Source organism: Mirounga angustirostris, unplaced genomic scaffold (genome assembly GCF_029215605.1).
Source record: "Mirounga angustirostris isolate CCGP_5_RB_7025 unplaced genomic scaffold, mMirAng1.0.hap1 SCAF_12, whole genome shotgun sequence".
Classification (NCBI taxonomy): domain Eukaryota; kingdom Metazoa; phylum Chordata; class Mammalia; order Carnivora; family Phocidae; genus Mirounga; species Mirounga angustirostris.
In genome coordinates, this window is record NW_026991720.1 from 56191487 (window position 1) to 56208882 (window position 17396).

The 17396-nt window shown below is 37.9% G+C and overlaps 1 protein-coding gene and 1 pseudogene across 3 annotated transcripts in view; one reads left to right on the forward strand and one right to left on the reverse strand.

The window, feature by feature from the left end:
* HDAC9 (histone deacetylase 9) overlaps positions 1-17396 on the reverse strand; it is a 918445-nt gene that overhangs the window by 821915 nt on the left and 79134 nt on the right. The gene's annotated exons all lie outside the window — the stretch shown is intronic.
* On the forward strand, positions 3333-3437 carry LOC123836202 (U6atac minor spliceosomal RNA; annotated as a pseudogene).

Below are 17396 nucleotides of genomic sequence, written 5' to 3' on the forward strand. Positions count from 1 at the left end.
TATTTTTCTTACAATATATTGTTCTATATAATCCAGCCCTAAGTGCCCTACTGACCTGTTCCTTCTATCACTCTCCTAATTTAGAACTTATAACTAGCCAATAACTTAAATATCTTCTCCACTCATCCACACCCATTCCCTCCACAAAGCACCCCCCTTTTCTGGAAAGCACTGTGCACTCTTCTTTACCTACCTCAACTCCATTCACTTGCTAAGGTTTGTCTCCAGCTTCAACTCCTTTCTGAAGTTTTCCTAATTCTCCAAACCATATAAATCTTTTAGTTTTCTAATCCTCAACATTCATTTAAGATAAACAAAAGCACTGCTACTCTAAACTACTCTGTCTTGTTCACAAATTTCTTTCTTTTTAGAAAGTGAGAGAGAGAGAAAGAGAAAGGGAGAGAGCATAAGTGTGGAGGAAGGAGCAGAGAGAGAATCTTTTTTTTTTTAATTTTATTATGTTATGTTAGTCACCATACAATACATCACTGGTTTTTGATGTGGTGATCCGTGATCCATTGTTTTCGTATAACACCCAGTGTTCCATGCAATACCTGCCCTCCTTAATACCCATCACTGGGCTAACCAACCCTGCCTCCCCCCTCCCCTCTAAAACCCTGTTTGTTTCTCAGAGTCCATAGTTTCTCATGGTTCATCTCTCCCTACAATCCCCCCCCATTTTTCTCTTCCTTTTCCTAGTGACCTCCATGTTATTCCTTATGTTCCACAAATAAGTGAAACCATATGATAATTGACTTTCTCGGCTTGACTTATGTCACTTAGCATAATCTCCTCCAGTCCCATCCATGTTGATGTAAAAGTTGGGTATTCATCTTTTCTGATGGCTGAGTAATATTCCATTGTATATATGGACCACACCTTCTTTATCCATTCATCTGCTGAAGGGCATCTTGGCTCTTTCCACAGTTTGGCTACTGCGGACGTTGCTGCTATGAACATCGGGGTGCATGTGGCCCTTCTTTTCACTACATCTGTGTCTTTGGGGTAAATACCCAGGAGTGCAATTGCTGGGTCATAGGGTAGCTCTATTTTTAAATTTTTGAGGAACCTCCACACTGTTTTCCAAAGTGTCTGTACCAACTTGCATTCCCACCAACAGTGTAAGAGGGTTCCCCTTTCCCCACAACCTCTCCAACATTTGTTGTTTCTTTCCCTGTCCGTTTTTGCCATTCTAACTGGTGTAAGGTGGTATCTCAGTGTGGTTTTGATTTGGATTTCCCTGATGGCTAATGATGATGAACATTTTTTCATGTGTCTGTTAGCCATTTGTATGTCTTCTTCAAGAATCTTAAGCAGGCTCCATGCCCAGTAGAGAATGACACCAGGCTCAATATCACAACCCTGAGATCATGACCTGAATGAAAATCAAGAGTTAGGCACTTAACCGACTGAGCCACCCAGGTGCCCCTCATGAATATATTTCTTTTGCACATCCCTCTTTCCCTAGTCCCCAGTCTCACCCTATCCCCTCCAAATACACATCTTCTATTTATTTTGGGTTGAAAATCTTGTGCTATGCCAAGCACTGTGTAAGGCAGTAGACATACAAAGAGGTGCTCCTCTCAGAAGCCTTACACTCTAACAGGAGAGAGAGAATCATTATAACTAAGGAGCAATGTACTGCATGCTATAATAAAGGTATATACAAAGCTCTAAGGGAACACAGAGGATATCACAGAGGGAGAAAGTAAATTGCCCTAGTAGAATGATGTGGTAGGGGATAAATTTAAAGGGAGGAAAGGAAAAGGCATTTCAAGTACTGAAAATAACCAGTGCAAAAGAGTAGAAACAATGAAGAACATACACACACACACACATATAGATATATACACAAACATATATATGTATACATACATACATATATAGAGAGATACATACACATATATTCATATATATTCATATAAGGTATGATGAGACATTTACAATGATGGCAAACAAACTGGGTATTAAGGATCAGAACCCAGGCATAGAATTGCTGAAAAACAAGAGATTAAATTCAACAAAGGAATCATTGAATAATGATTTCTGGAACAGAGCCCCAGAAACAAAAATATTTGTAGTATTGAGAAGGCTAAGTCCAGATCTTGAGTGGAGCTGAGGAGAAGCAGGAATGGCTGGAGCATGGAGCCACACCACTTCTAACCAAGGGAGTTGGAAGTCTCTAGAATATAAGTAAAATTTTATTTGTCCCTTATCCATGATCATAAAGAACAAAGTTTTTCATAATTCATTTGGCAACAATTCTAAGCTCATCTGGCAACAAAAACTGGCCTCAAAAAATAGGAAGCTATTTATTATCTTTATCTCTTTTATTATTAATATCTATGAATTTCACTGCAGAAATAAATATTAAATTATTTTATTAGCAGGAACTGTCCCAAACTCCATTAAAAGTGACATGACATGAGGGGTTCCTGGGTGGTTCCATCATTTAAGCATCTGCTTTAGGCTCAGGTCATGATCTCAGGGTCCTGGGATCGGCCCTGCTTTGGTGGGAAGTCTGCTTTTCCCTCTCCCTCTGTCCTCCCCTCCCCGAACCCACCATCTCTCTCTCATAAATAAATTTAAAAAAAAAAAAAAATTGACATAACATGTAATACAGGATTTATGTTCCATACTACCTTAAAAAAATCTGATAAATTCTCAATTCCAAAACACACCTGGCCCCTGGGGTTTTGAATAAGAGTCTGTGGACCTTAGATTTTGAGATTCCACAGAATGAGATACAGAAAGAGGTCTCTTGCCCAAGAAAGGTTTTAGAGTTCATGGAAGATCCATTTAGGAACTGTTTTATTAAATGGAGGATAAGCTCTCAGTGCCAAACACATTCTATTATTGACTGCCTTTGTGATCTGTGACAAAGTTTATTTTACTTATATAATATTAGTTAAAAATAAAAAATAAACTGCCAATCATGGACTCTTACATCAACCTTTTTACTCCCCTTATAATGCCAAGAATACCAGGAAAAAAATTGTAAAACAACACTCTCTTTGCCTCCTATAACCTTAATAGATAGTTTCCTGGAATTGTCTATTCAAACAGAAAATTAATTTCCATGCACAGCTGGAAATACCACATTGGCAAGTGAAGAAAACATCAAACACCAGTAGATTAAATAAAAAGTGTAGGCACTATAAAGACTCAACAAAACAGAATTTGCTCAGTAAGATGGTCCTATGAAAATAGCTTTTCACCATTTATTTAATGTATGAATACATCTCTTAAAGTGAAGTAGCAATAATCAAGGAAGCTTTGGATCCAGAGAAACAATGAGAGGATTATATCACTCAAGCAGTTTTTCTACCACTGTGTAAAAGGAGAAAAGGTTAGCACTTCCCTTGCCAAGGGTGGAGGAGGTCCTTGGGCCTGTACACCATGTATGGGTAAGACACTGCACCGACTTTGTGGTTTCTCGCCATGGCTGGATTTCTTTTTTCTTCACTTTGGGATGATGAAAAAGTTCTAGAGATATATAGTGGTAATGGTTGTGCAATAAAAATGTGAATGTACTTAATGTCACCGAAGTGTACACTCTAAAAGGGTTAAAATGGTCAATTTAATGTTATATATATTTTACTGTAATAAAATATAATTTCAATAATAAACAAAAAGCTCTTGAAGTCAATAAAAAATAGAATAGTCTAGAAGAAACATATGCAACAGACACAGAAAAATTCAAAACAGGGGAATCCAATAAATACATCGAAAAATGTTCAAAACCACTAAGAAGAATGCAAGCAAAAATGACGACACACGATCACGTGTCATCTTTCAAATTAGTGAAGATTAAAAAGATCAAGGATTTAAAAAAGAAAAAAGGCAGCTTTTCTAGACACACCGACAAGATCGGGTTCTGTATACATGTCGTGCTCCACTGGCTTCAGCCTAATCGGTATTCCTCTTTGGACTGACGGCCATCAGGGAAGAGCAGGCTGGTGGTGGGCACCGTCCCTCCCTGACACTGGACCTGCATCGGGCAATGACTTGTATGGCCAATATTCAACTAATAACCAAACTAAACAAAATAATACCCTTTGTACAAACACTTCAAAAACAAGAGATGGAGAGGAAAAAAACAGAACATCGCCTGCAGGAACTGCTCCAAGCAAGAAGCAGTAACCACGTGGGAATGAGAAACCACAATCGGCATCCAGACAGTTGGCCCCCTGGGCTCTGCTGCCTTGATTCTCAAGTTGTCAGGAGAAAAATTAAAAAACCCCAGCATGGACACTTTGTCAAGACCAACAGAGAGAAATTCCAGTAAAAATCAATTTGTTATGAAAGCAAGAGAGAGAAAAACATTCCACGTGGACTTTATCATTGCAGGACTTCAGAACGCGTGAAAGGTTGAATTCAGGAACATTTCTAGACCAAGCGTAATGGAGTTCCAAAGTGACATACTGTGTCACAAAACATTGAGCTCCATCTCTGTTATCTTTGACCAATGACCCCAAACCACCATGTCCTTCAGTAAACCTGCTGGGATTCCCCACAAGCAAAGTGAGGGATCAGTGTAATTAGCTACACACAGGAGGAAGTAATTAGATGGCAACTACATGGCACAAAGCAGGAGCTCAGTAAATATCTGTTGAACTGAAACACGTGGTAGAAGCTAATAAACATGACTTGTATCTATTGATGAAATGTATTAGATTGTTATTCCAACTTTCCACAAAACTTAACTTAGGGGGAATACGGGCTTTATCCATAGAGCAAGCTGGAAAGGTTCTACTCTTTTCCACCTGGCATCACCAGTAGCAACCAACCTCCCAGCATGGTGCTCATAGGCTCAGTGAGGATTCATTTCCCCAGATCAGCACCTCTGACTCGCTTTCTAGTGACAAAAATACAGAAATTTTTAAGTATGGGGTAAAACATAAATGATGCAAAGGTGATCAAAACAAAGATTCTAACAGAAGACAGACCTGATGCTACATAAGCCACCTCAGTGAGACCCACTCAAATAAACCGGAAGCCAGCCTCTTTTAATACCCTATCTGAGGAATGAGAGGACTCACTCAGTCACTTCCAATCTTCCTCAACTTCCACTCACACGGAAAATGCATTTCACATTAAATGAAGTGTATTTATACATATATAGAAACATACTTATCTATACAAAATGCAAACTTCATTTTCACAAATTAATACTTAATCTTACAATGCACATGGCACCCTGGTATCTTGTAATGTGGTTTATTCTATTCCATTGTTTAACTGCAACCTATGACCTTGATTCTATCGCCCAATAAGAGTTCAGGACATGCAGAAAACACAGGACTAGATGATTTCTTTCCAGCTCATTCGAAGAAAAATCATGATTTTACTTAGAAGCAATCTAAAAATATCCACCACTCCTAAATACTAGCTCCTCAATAATCTTTCTAAAGCTAATTCCTGAATGAAATGACATAATCCCTGTAACATTTTTGCCTTCTCTTCTTCCTCACAATAAATATCCATGACCCTTTCCACTCAAAAGTCTTTAAAAGTGATTTTCCCAGGATGTACGACTACTGCCACATCTCACGACAGAGGTGAATGCAAGGGATTTTGCAAAAAAAAACAAAAAAAAAGAAAGTTAGACATCTACCAAAGGAACTCTCTTCGCTCATAATAAAGTACATTTGAATCTTTGTAAACCACCAGGCAGTCACTAACCAAAAGTCAAAATGGAACTCAGGCAGCAGCAGCAAACCACATAAATCTTGATTTTAATTAAATGAAAGATATTTCATAGTAGTTGCATTCTCCCTTCAAAACTACAGAATTTGTTCCCTGAAATAAAATTATTCTAACTTTCTAGAATAGCATCTTTGTCACTGTTGTAGATTTTCTTAATTGGATGCCTTCTGTTGCAAGACCCCCCACTTCATCCCACCTCATTTTCACCATCTTTAGTAATGCCCCAAATTTGTGGGTGTGCAGGAATCTCTGGTGAAAAATGAGCTGGCTTTGAGTCAAACAATACTTCCCAATCACGACTGGGTTTTTTTCAGTACATAGCTAGGGAAAGGTCTTGTTTACTTCTTCCCATTATAGCTGAAAAACCATCTAAAACATTGTCTCCTCAAAGGCATTACAATCTAGACATGGAATGCTAATAACAGCATTCATTGTTTGTGCTTGTCAATGATTTCAAAATGCTTTATTCTGTAAACCTTCTCTTGATTTCTAAGTCTACAGGGTAAAGAAGAAATAAATTCCACATGTCTTTAATAGTATCTGGATATTTTATTCATTACAGTTTACAAAATAAAATGGAAAGCCTTGAAGTTTTAACTTTAAAAAGCACTTCAATTCATAAATATGAAAGAAATATTAATGTCAAAAAATTAGGTCCATTGTAATCCTGTAATCAAAGCAATCTGTGTCTTTTCCAAACTTGGCAAGACACATTTTTATTTTTAATTTTTGAACTACTAATTCTAGAGGAAAAACAAACACCATTAACTTCCTCTTCAGTCACTAGCTATCTGTGCCATGTGTTTTTACCGCTTCCTGCCACAAGGAAATACGTTTGAAACAAAGAATGATATTCAAAAGAGAGTTCTTAGGGTGATTCTACAGTCATTCTTTCAGGAATTGAGAAACAGTATAAACATATTTAAATAAATAGAGTGATAAAACTATTCAGAAACCCTTCACATTTCTTCCATTATGTGATAATCCTCAAACAAGTCTGCCAAGATTATTTGAGAATAAACTGAGTTGGTCAAGTTAAACAACTTTCCTTCACTAACACAGCTAATAAATGGCAGAGCTAGAATCTAAATCCACTGTTTCACACCCAACCTCATGGTGAAAATTATATCCCACTGTTTTCCCTATGAACCTTATGATCAAATTGCAGGTTTTTATTTTAGGTTTTATTTTAGTCTATTTGTCTAAACCATCACGGGTTTTTGTGTACGAGCAGGGAGGAGAGCCTTCACTGAGGCTATAGATGATGAGAAGAACATGAAGATGGATTCTACCTCCTCAAGTGGTGTTCTACACTTATTTATTGAGTCCTCTGTTCTAGGTAGTACACTAAATACTGGGGATCCTAAACAAAGATGTAAATTACAGCTCTTACTCTACGCAATCTGTAAGAAATTTAGAAAGGGAACTGTTTTAGCCTGTTCAGGTTGCTATGACAAAAGACTGGGTGGTTTAAACAACAAAATTTTTTTTCCTCTCATGGTTCTAGAAGCTGGAAGTCCAAGATCAAGGTGCTGGCAGACTGGGTGTCTAGTAAGAGTCCTCTTCCTCATTTGTAGATGACTACCTTCTTGCTGCATGCTCACATGGCCTTTCTTGGTACATGCTCATGGAAGGAGATCTTTCTTCTTCTTCCTATAAGGGCACTAATCCCATCATGAGGGTCCTACTCTCCTGACCTAATCTAAACCTAATTATCTCCCAAGGGCCTCCATCTAAATACCAATACCTTGGGACCTAGAGCTTCAACATACGAATTTTGGGGTGACATAAACATTCAGCCCATAACAGGAACCCAACATGCAAAACAAATCATCACGATTAGTTTGATATATGTAATTCCACAAATATGATCACTTAATTACATTCCATAAATATTTATTGATCGTGAAAGGGAAGTAAATTTTTGACAGTGAATGAAATCCATGAGATAAATAATCTTCATATTTCACAAATGAGAAAACTATGGTTCAGAAATGATCATTTGTTCAAAATCAAAAAGTGAACAAGTGAGGGAGACTGGACTTGCACATGAATCTACCTAGCTTCAAAGCTCAGCCTCTTTCTACTACAACAGCAGAGCTGTAACCAAGGGCAACAAAAGCCTTCCTCACTGCCTCTTCTAGGATGTGTTTAGTATGGCTCTCCCTACCAAGAGAGTAGCTCCAAGAGCCAGGTACAAACACACACAGCATGTACAAATCCTCTGAATAAGAGATGACTAAGGCCTGAATGCTGATACAATAAGAGCAGGTCAGGGAACTAATTAAGGGCACATATCCTAAATTAGCCTGTCCCACCTGCAAAAGAGAACATTCTACCTAGTAAAATGGTAAAGCCACTGATTTCATGGCAGACATAGTACCACTCTAATTCTCAAAAAATATTTCATAAGCTGAGTAACAAGAGAATAAAGATACATACATATTTGAAAGTTTAAATCAACATAAAAAAGTATTTTATTTATTTTTAAAGATTTTATTTATTTCTTTGACCGAGAGAGAGCACAAGTAGGCAGAGCAGCAGGCAGAGGGAGAGGGAGAAGCAGACCCCCCTGCTGAGCAGGGAGCCTGATGTGGGGCTCGATCCCAGGACCCTGGAACCATGACCTGAGCCGAAGGCAGTCGCTTAACCGACTGAGCTACCCAGGCGCCCCTAAAAAAGTATTTCAATGGTGAAGCAAACCAACCTAGGATGGAGACACAGATCTTATTTATCTTTCTTCAGCTCTGAGAAAATCACTGAGTGACTCAGTGAACATCAAGACTGTAGCAAAATTTTAAGGGTATACATCCTTTCTGGCACTTTGCATAGTAGGTTCTTAATAAATATGCTGTGAATGAATGGATGCAGACGAGAAAAGAATGAAGGAGGATTCAGATTAATTGGTCACATTCAGAATGTATAAATATATATCTCATTTTACTTAGGGGATTTGAAATGATTTCTTCACCTTCCAGCTGAACGTCTACCGATACTTACTTTCAAGTCTAATGTGTACAATAGCCAAAGGGGCTTGATTTTTTTGTTTTCCAAAACAAAACAACTGCATGCTACTATTTTACTTGCAATTTTTAAAATTTGGGGTTCAGGGGCGCCTGGGTGGCTCAGTCGTTAAGCGTCTGCCTTTGGCTCAGGTCATGATCCCGGGGTCCTGGGATTGAGCCACGCATCAGGCTCCCTGCTCCACAGGAAGCCTGCTTCTCCCTCTTCCACTCCCTCTGCTTGTGTTCCCTCTCTCACTGTCTCTCTCTCTGTCAAATAAATAAAATCTTAAAAAAAAAAAAAAAAAGAAATTCGGGGTTCATAAAAAGAATAAAGAAATCTGTAACTATGCAGTGTGATAATATACAAAATCTTAAAAACTAGGTAATTTTGCTTATTTGGGGTGCAGGTTAGGAAGGATCAAGAAAAAAGAAAAGCAGTGGTCTTTAATTCAATGTACTATTTAACAGCCATTTCAATGATAATGTAGAGGTTTTACAGAACAATATCTCTACTCCATCTTATGTTCTGCTCATTGTTTTTCTCTTACTTCATAATCTTATTGTTAATGTCTTTTATCTTGTAATATTGGGAATCTTCTTATAACCCAGTTTATCATTTCTTGGAAAGACAAGCCGTGTGTGTGTATGCATCCATCCACACACACACACACACACACACACATATTCACATACATTTATATAAATGCCCATAATTATTTATGCATACATATAATTATACACAATTATATATGTATATGTCTCTCTCCTGGGTGTGTTTTCTCTCTCTCCCCCTCCCTCCCTCATATATATATATATATATATATATATATATATGATCATATATAAATTAGAAATCATACATAATAAAATTATATACATATCATATATATATAATTTGGAAATGACATAATCCATATATTAACTAAACATTTATTTACAAGTTAATCTCCTTTATATGTTCTATATACGCTCATATAAAAATATCTCAGGCTCACACAAATCTGAGAAAATCACCTCTCTCAAGAATTCACTTTAATTAATGTGTCTTTGGGTTTTTTGGCACTTGGTTTGCACCTCAGTGATGTGTGTAAAAGGGTGGCCAGGAGAACCCAGTATAACTGTCACAATGTCAGGCAGTACTGACTGATTTCCTAAACACTCAGTGGTAGCAAGAGCCTAAGGTGGTTACAACTATGCCCCTGTGCTCTGAGACTATCAGAGGACCAGCAGATTTCACCATACCTCATCAGGCCTCACAGTTCCCAAGGATTCTGCTAGGTAGGTTCAAGTGGGGCCTGAGAACTTGAATATTAATAAGCCCCAGTTGATGCTTATCAGACAAGCCTGAAAAACACTGTTATCAATCTGGGAAGGGGCACATTGAGGGAGAAGGCCAGAAATGTGGTTTGCCCTATACCACAGACTCTAGAAATGTTTTACGAGTACTGCCATTTTTTATAGACCATGGCAAGCCATGGAGATTTTTGATAAAGGAAATGATTAGATTTGTGCTTTAGCAGGAGTGCTTTACTAGGCAGTGTTGTACAATTAGGCTGAATGGAGGAGAGACCAAAAATAGAGAGACTAGTTGGAAGCCTATGACAATAGTTGTAGCCAGAAGTAATGAATGCTAAAGGTTGGCAACAAAAACGGAAAATAGAGTCAATCAAAATTCCAAGCCAACTTGATGTGGAGGGGAATAGAGTGAGAGTGTCAAAAATGGCACCATTGTTTTAAGCACAGGTGGCTAAGGAGATACCTCTGATGCTCACAGAAAGAAAAAAGGTCAAAAGGATTTAGACTAGGTGCAGAATGAGTAAATGAATTCATAAATGCGTGATTAAAACAAAGACGATTTGCAAGGAGAGGAAATGGGGTTTTAACCCCAGTTCTACCATCCCCTTGCTAGGAGGTGCTGGACACATCATTTAAGCTCTCTAAACCAAGTAAACTCGCTTATAAATAATGCTAATAAAACATATTCTGCAGGATCACGGTGAAGATTAAATGAGACCATATGTAACACTTGATCCTTAGTTTATGCTTAACAGACAATTTCAGTTTTTGCCTGCTTTTATTTTCACTTTTACTTTTGACGACTTAAAACCATTCCAGGCACATAGCAGTCACTCAATATACACTTGTTGAATGAATGAATTACTACTGCTATTATAATTCTATTGAAGAATGAAAAACGATCCTGGGATTTGGCCATTAGACAGTAATTGGTGCACTCAGAGATTGCTTAAATGCCTAGGGGTTTTGAACACTCGGATGAAATAAAAGTCCAAGTGTTTGTTCTGGTGAGGACATTTGAAATCAAGTGGTACTGCAGAACAAAAGTTTCTTCCAGTTTCATTCATTTGTTTGTTGTTGTTGTTTTTTTATTCTGCATGTTAAATAAATAAAGGCTTCCAGTTAGAAAAGAAAAATCTGCTTTATTAACATAACAGTTTTAAAAACACCTTATCCTTTATTTAGAATTTCTACAGTATATTATCTCATATGATCTTCAGCCCCTTGAGTTAACGAATTCGGTTACTACTATCTTCATTTCTATTTTAAAGAAGAGAAAACAGATTCAGGAAAGTTGAGTGACTTTCAGGGCCTGAGTGCATGAGTGTCAGAAGCAGGAATTACACTGAGATCTTTTGTTCACAAGTTTGCTGAGCTTTCCACTACCCACACTCATCAAGCCCATTCATGTTATTCCAGATGAGCTCTCTTCCATGCTTCCTCCCACACTAAGTTTTCCCTCCTACAATGTGGAAGTGAAGTGCGGGGAAGAGTCTTGTGAGCCTGAGGAAGTTGTAAGAATACTGCTCCTTCTTCAAAACCCTGCCAGCACCAAAGAGCACCCATCCTCCTGCTAGGCCAGTGCCTGTCAAGACTGCTAGCACCACAGTGTACCTGTTCCTTGTTAGCTTCAACAGAAAAATCTACTGTTCTGGGAAGTATCAGGACTGTCTCCTTGGAAAGCTTTCCTGTAAAGACACACAGTTTTAAGTCTGATCTTAACCAATTGGTTAAACAGAAAAATTTGTCTTCATATTGGGTTACTGTTACTTTGTACCATTGCTCATGGTGTTGACTGCTTGAATTCACATCCCGGTCCTATCCCCAAGTAGATGCACAACCTTGGACATCTATCTTATCTATGTCTCTGAGAGTGGTTTCTCAGAAATCTTTAAAACAGGGATTCTAGAAAATAGCCTTACTCCATAGAGTTTTCACTATAATTAAATGAGATACCATATATAAAGCTTTGGAACACTTAGAATTTGAAATATAATAAACATTCAATACATTGTCATTGTTATTCAGCAAGGTGTGGTATGTTAGTCTTACAGAGAAAGCAGTTCAGGCCCAGAATGAACAAGATACTTTGCACAAAGTAACCAAACATCACTTTGTAACAGAAATCATGCCTTCTTTATGGGAAAAAAATGCACAAGATAATCAATGAATTTCCATTAACTGAAACTGCCACATTCACTCCACCATTTTGAATTATTCATTTGTAAATTAGCGTACATTTTCAGTTCATAAATTGGAATGATGAGGTGGGGAACAGCTAGACCCACAGTTAAGATTCAAAAATCTTAAAAAAAAGTGAGTTTAGAAACATGGAATAAGAGCTTTTTTAAGCACATAAATACGTATTCTCACATATCCTTGTAACAATTAATATCTAAATGAAATTAATTTGCATCCTTTCAAAATAGAACTAAAAATATAGAACTAAGATTTCAGTTTTCATAACTAATAAGACAGTATTTCCTTTTATAGAAAGTATATGTCATTTCCTAAAGGGTAAGAATTTTGTATTTATTTACTTTCTCTTGCTCTTTTGTACTTCTCTGATGTTTCTTTTCATAGTGGTTTTCAACATTGGTTGCATATTATAATCACTTAAGAGGTTTAAACTAATACCCATACCCAGGGCTAACAAGAAGTCCAGTTAAATCAAAATTGTTGAGGTTGAGGGTCCCAGTTCAGATTTTGGGGGGTTTTTTTTTTTGTTTTGTTTTTTTAAGCTCTACAGATGACTTTAAAGCATGGCCCAAACCGAGAATCATTGGCTTGCCCCGTGTCTTTCAAACAGAATGATGGACATTTTTGCCTTGTTAATTGCTGTCTGTAAATAAGTTGTTTTACTTCAAACCATAAAACTGCTTATTCTGAAAGGCAATCTAGACCTTTAATGCAAATTAGATTTCCCTTGATTCTAATTATTTTATGAGAGTCCCATTCCATTAATTTTCCTAATAAAGTTAGGTGGGATGAGTTATATAAGAAGACCACATTATACACAGCGCTCAATTACAGCATTAGAAAAAAAATAAGACAGGCAGGTTACAGATTAGGGCTCTGTTATATTTTTTTAAGAGTTTAGGTATGGTGCTAATTTTGTAATAGTTGAAATTATAAATCAATGAGAAAAATGTGATTCTAAGAAAATCAGCACAAGAAATACAGCCTTATAACATTAAAATATTTGATACAACCATAAAGCTATTCTGAAATCCTTTGTATTCAATACAGGAAACCCCTCTAACAAATAATGCTGGATCCAGATTGTGGACCAGTAGGGGTTAAAAGAACCAGACAAGCATAGGAAGCTTGATCTGGCTATACAGACAGGTAACAAAAAAGAATATAATTTATATATTTCAACAGCAATAATTTTATTTTTTTTCCTGGGTTGTTTCATAGGGCTGCATATGGAAGGAAATGAAATTCCAGGCACACTCCGAGAGAAGCAGGAGAAAGACATCCAACAGCCAAGACACATCACCATTTGTGTGTTATTTATCCTTTCAATAACTTAGTTTACCAGTGATTTAAAACAACAAAAATACTGAACTACTCTACAAATCCTCTTACACTGGCATAACCTCTCTACAGAGCAGCCGTTTTCCACTGGGGAAAACATCGAGGAAGGTGGAAAAATGGAATCCAACAAAGATCCCAAGGATCTGAAACTAAATCAGGCTCACTAATACAGGAAAGAGAAGAAAGGGTTTAGATTTGTCTCTTTTGGAGTCATTGTAGTTAAGTAGAACCTTAAGCACAGGTTGAAAAATTTAGGATGGAAAGATGGGTTCATTTGCTTCCTTAAATATCTGAGGAAGTTTTGTTTGGTTTGGTTTTTTTAATGAATCCTGTGTTAAGTGACCAGCAGCCTTAAAGAAGGATAAGATACTGTCCCTGAAAGTTTCAGTGTGGCTTAGTCCTTGGCCCTTTCCTCCTCTTCTCCTTTTTTCATCTTTTAATTAATAACGTCATGCTTGGGGCGCCTGGGTGGCTCAGATGGTTAAGCGTCTGCCTTCGGCTCAGGTCATGATCCCAGGGTCTGGGATCGAGTCCCGCATCGGGCTCTCTGCTCCTTGGGAGCCTGCTTCTCCCTCTGCCTCTCTCTCCCTCTGTCTCTCATGAATAAAAAATAAAAATCTTTAAAAAAAAAAAATAACGTCATGCTTGCTAATTTAAAGCTACCCATGTTTTCAACTGTGACCTTTCTTTAGATGATTCTTAAATTCCTATCTTTGGGACCAATTTCTCTTCATCAGCTCTACATCTCAAGCTAGCCTCCTGACAATTAGCAGAACTGTGGTTAAGAATACACACTGTAGGGTCACCCATGTGACTCAAGTCGGTTAAGTGTCTGCCTTTAGCTGGGGTCGTGATCTCGGGGTTCTGAGACTGGCCTGGCCTAACTGGCTCCCTGCTCAGCAGGGAGTCTGTTTCTCCCTCTTCCTCTGCCCCTCCCCCTACTCGTGCTCGCCTGCTCTCTCTCTCTCTCAAATAAATAAAATCTTAAAAAAAAAAAAGAATATACACTCTAGAATTAGGATACCTAGATCTGAGTCCTAGATTTGTTCCACTCAATTTACTGTAAGACCTTGATAGAGCAAGAAGATACTTACCTCTCAAGGTCTCAACATCCCTATCTGTAAAGTAAGGATAAGAAGAGTACCTACACCACAAGACTTATGAAAAGAGCTCCATGAAATAAAGAAAATATCGTAATGAAGCCCCTTGCTTGTAGAAAAACTTCAGCAAAAGTTCACTATCTTTTCTACCAATATCACTCACATTAATTCTATTATCATTCTTGAACTTCATAATTACTTTTGTTACTTCCTACTGTGCTTTTCTGTCTTCCAGTAAATCACCATATCCTAGCTATTCTTCTTTTGAAACACTTAAAATAAAACTTTCCCCTCTATTTCTATTTTTCTCACTGAAGCCTGCCTAATATTTACAGGACTTAGATTAAAATTGCAGACAGAGGTCCAGCTATCATGTTTCTGAAATTTTAAAAAGTATATATCAACCTATCAGCTGTCAAATAAAATTTGTTCTACCCTACTACCGTTGAAATGGCTTAGAAGACCAGGTTTAAATTTAGATTTTTCAGATGCTTCTGGATTCCAGGCCAGAAAGTCTGAGCAGAAGAAAATCTGGTACCTAAATGTAGACCCCCGGCCCTTGCCTCCAGCCATGACCACCCCCACCTCCCCTAATCTTACCCACCCAATCTTTTGAAATCTTACCCATCTATCAGGGACATTTCAAATACTTCCTACATTCCCCTTGAGCCAGATATGATCTCACCCTCCTCTGAGTATCCAAATTATTTTGTTTCTACATATCTTAATGGAACTTAAAGCATTCTGTCTTACATTTTTAACAATACTCGTGCCTTTGCTCTCCTAGTTACAGGTCACTTCTACTTGACCAGAGATTCTCTGTGCTCAATGCCAGCAGCATGTTAGAATTTCTTGATGAGCCTTTAAAAAAAAAAAAAAAAAAAGACCTCTAGGCTCCACCCAAAATCAAGCATGAGGTGCAGTGGGGAGCAGGCAAGGATATTCTTTCTAAAGCTCTATTGTTATGTTGACATGCAGCAAGGGTTGATAAGAATTGTGTAAGATTATAAATTCCTCAGAGGGCAAGGTCTATGCTTTATTTTGTACTGAACAAATTCTTTGGAATTGAATTTAAGCTGATACATGTTTTCCCTCCTGCAAAAACACTTTCTGGTCCACAGGCTGCACATAACCTCCATAGTTACTGAAATAATTTATGAGCACTGAGGCGTGATGGTGACTTATGTTCTAGAATTATGTAAAAGGAAACATACAAAGAATTAATCTTATGGCCTGGATCAAACTATCTCTTTTCCTTCTCTGTGTTTACTCTGTGTGGTACATCTTATCGACAAAATAATGAACTTATTAAAAGTATGGTCAGTGTGTTATTCTTAATACCTAGCACAGTGTTTGGCATACACTGGGCATGAAATAAAAGTCTGGTGACTGAGTGAATGAATGAACAAACGCATGAACAGAAATTACAAACTGGCAGGATTTGAGAAATTATTTCAGGCAGGTGTGGGGAGGGTGAATAATGACCCCTCAAAAGATACCCATCTCCTCATCCCTGGAACCTATGAATGTTCTCTCATATGTCAAAAAGGGGGGGAGAGGACTTTGCAGATATGATTAAAGATCTTGAGATGGACAGATTATCCTGGATTACCCAGGTGGGCCCTAAATGCAATCACGTGTATCCCTATAAGAGGGAGGCAGAGGGATATTAGACACACACAGAGGAGAAGGTAATGTGACCATAAAGGCAGAGACTGGAGTGATGCTGCCATAAACTAAAGCATCAGATGCTAGAAGAGGCAAAGAACAGATTCAGAGGGGGACACACAAGAAGGGGCTGGCAAGGCAAATGGTGTAAAAACGCACCAAAAGGTGAAGCAAGGCAACACAGTCATTTACTATTGGAGGTGGGATAGAGCAGGAAGCTGGCATATAATGAAAAAGAGGGATGGCATAATTCCATTTGCTCAAAAGTGAACAAGCCTGAGAGAGACACAACTAGAAATCGTGACAGAACGTGGAAATGATGGTCTTCTCACCAGTGTGGAAAGACCTACAGACATCAGTGTTCACGGTGACATTCATAAAAGCATAGTTACAGGTCACAGCTGAGAAAAAAGCACAAATTTGTATATAATAATTCCAAATGAACACTAGCTGCTTTAGTATCTTTTTTTCATTTTATTTTATTATGTTATGTTAATCACCATATATTACATCGTTAGTTTTTGATGTAGTGTTCCATGATTCATTGTTTGCTTATAACACCCAGTGCTCCATGCAGAACGTGCCCTCTTTAATACCCATCACCAGGCTAACCCAATTCCCCACCCCCTCCCCTCTAGAACCCTCAATTTGTTTCTCAGAGTCCATAGTCTCTCATGGCTCCTCTCCCCCTCCGATTTCCCCCCCTTCATTTTCCCCTTCCTGCTATTTTTTTTTTAAACATATAATGTAGTATTTGTTTCAGAGGTACAGGTCTGTGATTCATCAGTCTTACACAATTCACAGCGCTCACCATAGCACATACCCTCCCCAATGTCCATCACCCAGCCGCCCCATCCCTCCCACCCCCCACCACTCCAGCAACCCTCAGTTTGTTTCCTGAATATCTCTTTTACAATTGTGTCTTTTATGTATTGATATAACAAATTCATGACATATTTTCCAAATAAAGAAACTGGGACGAAGGGAGATTTAGTGAATACCAATAACAGGTAACACTTGTTTCCAGAGCTTCTGTTTAAGTCCTTGGGCTTTTACTAATAACTTCAAATATGCATTT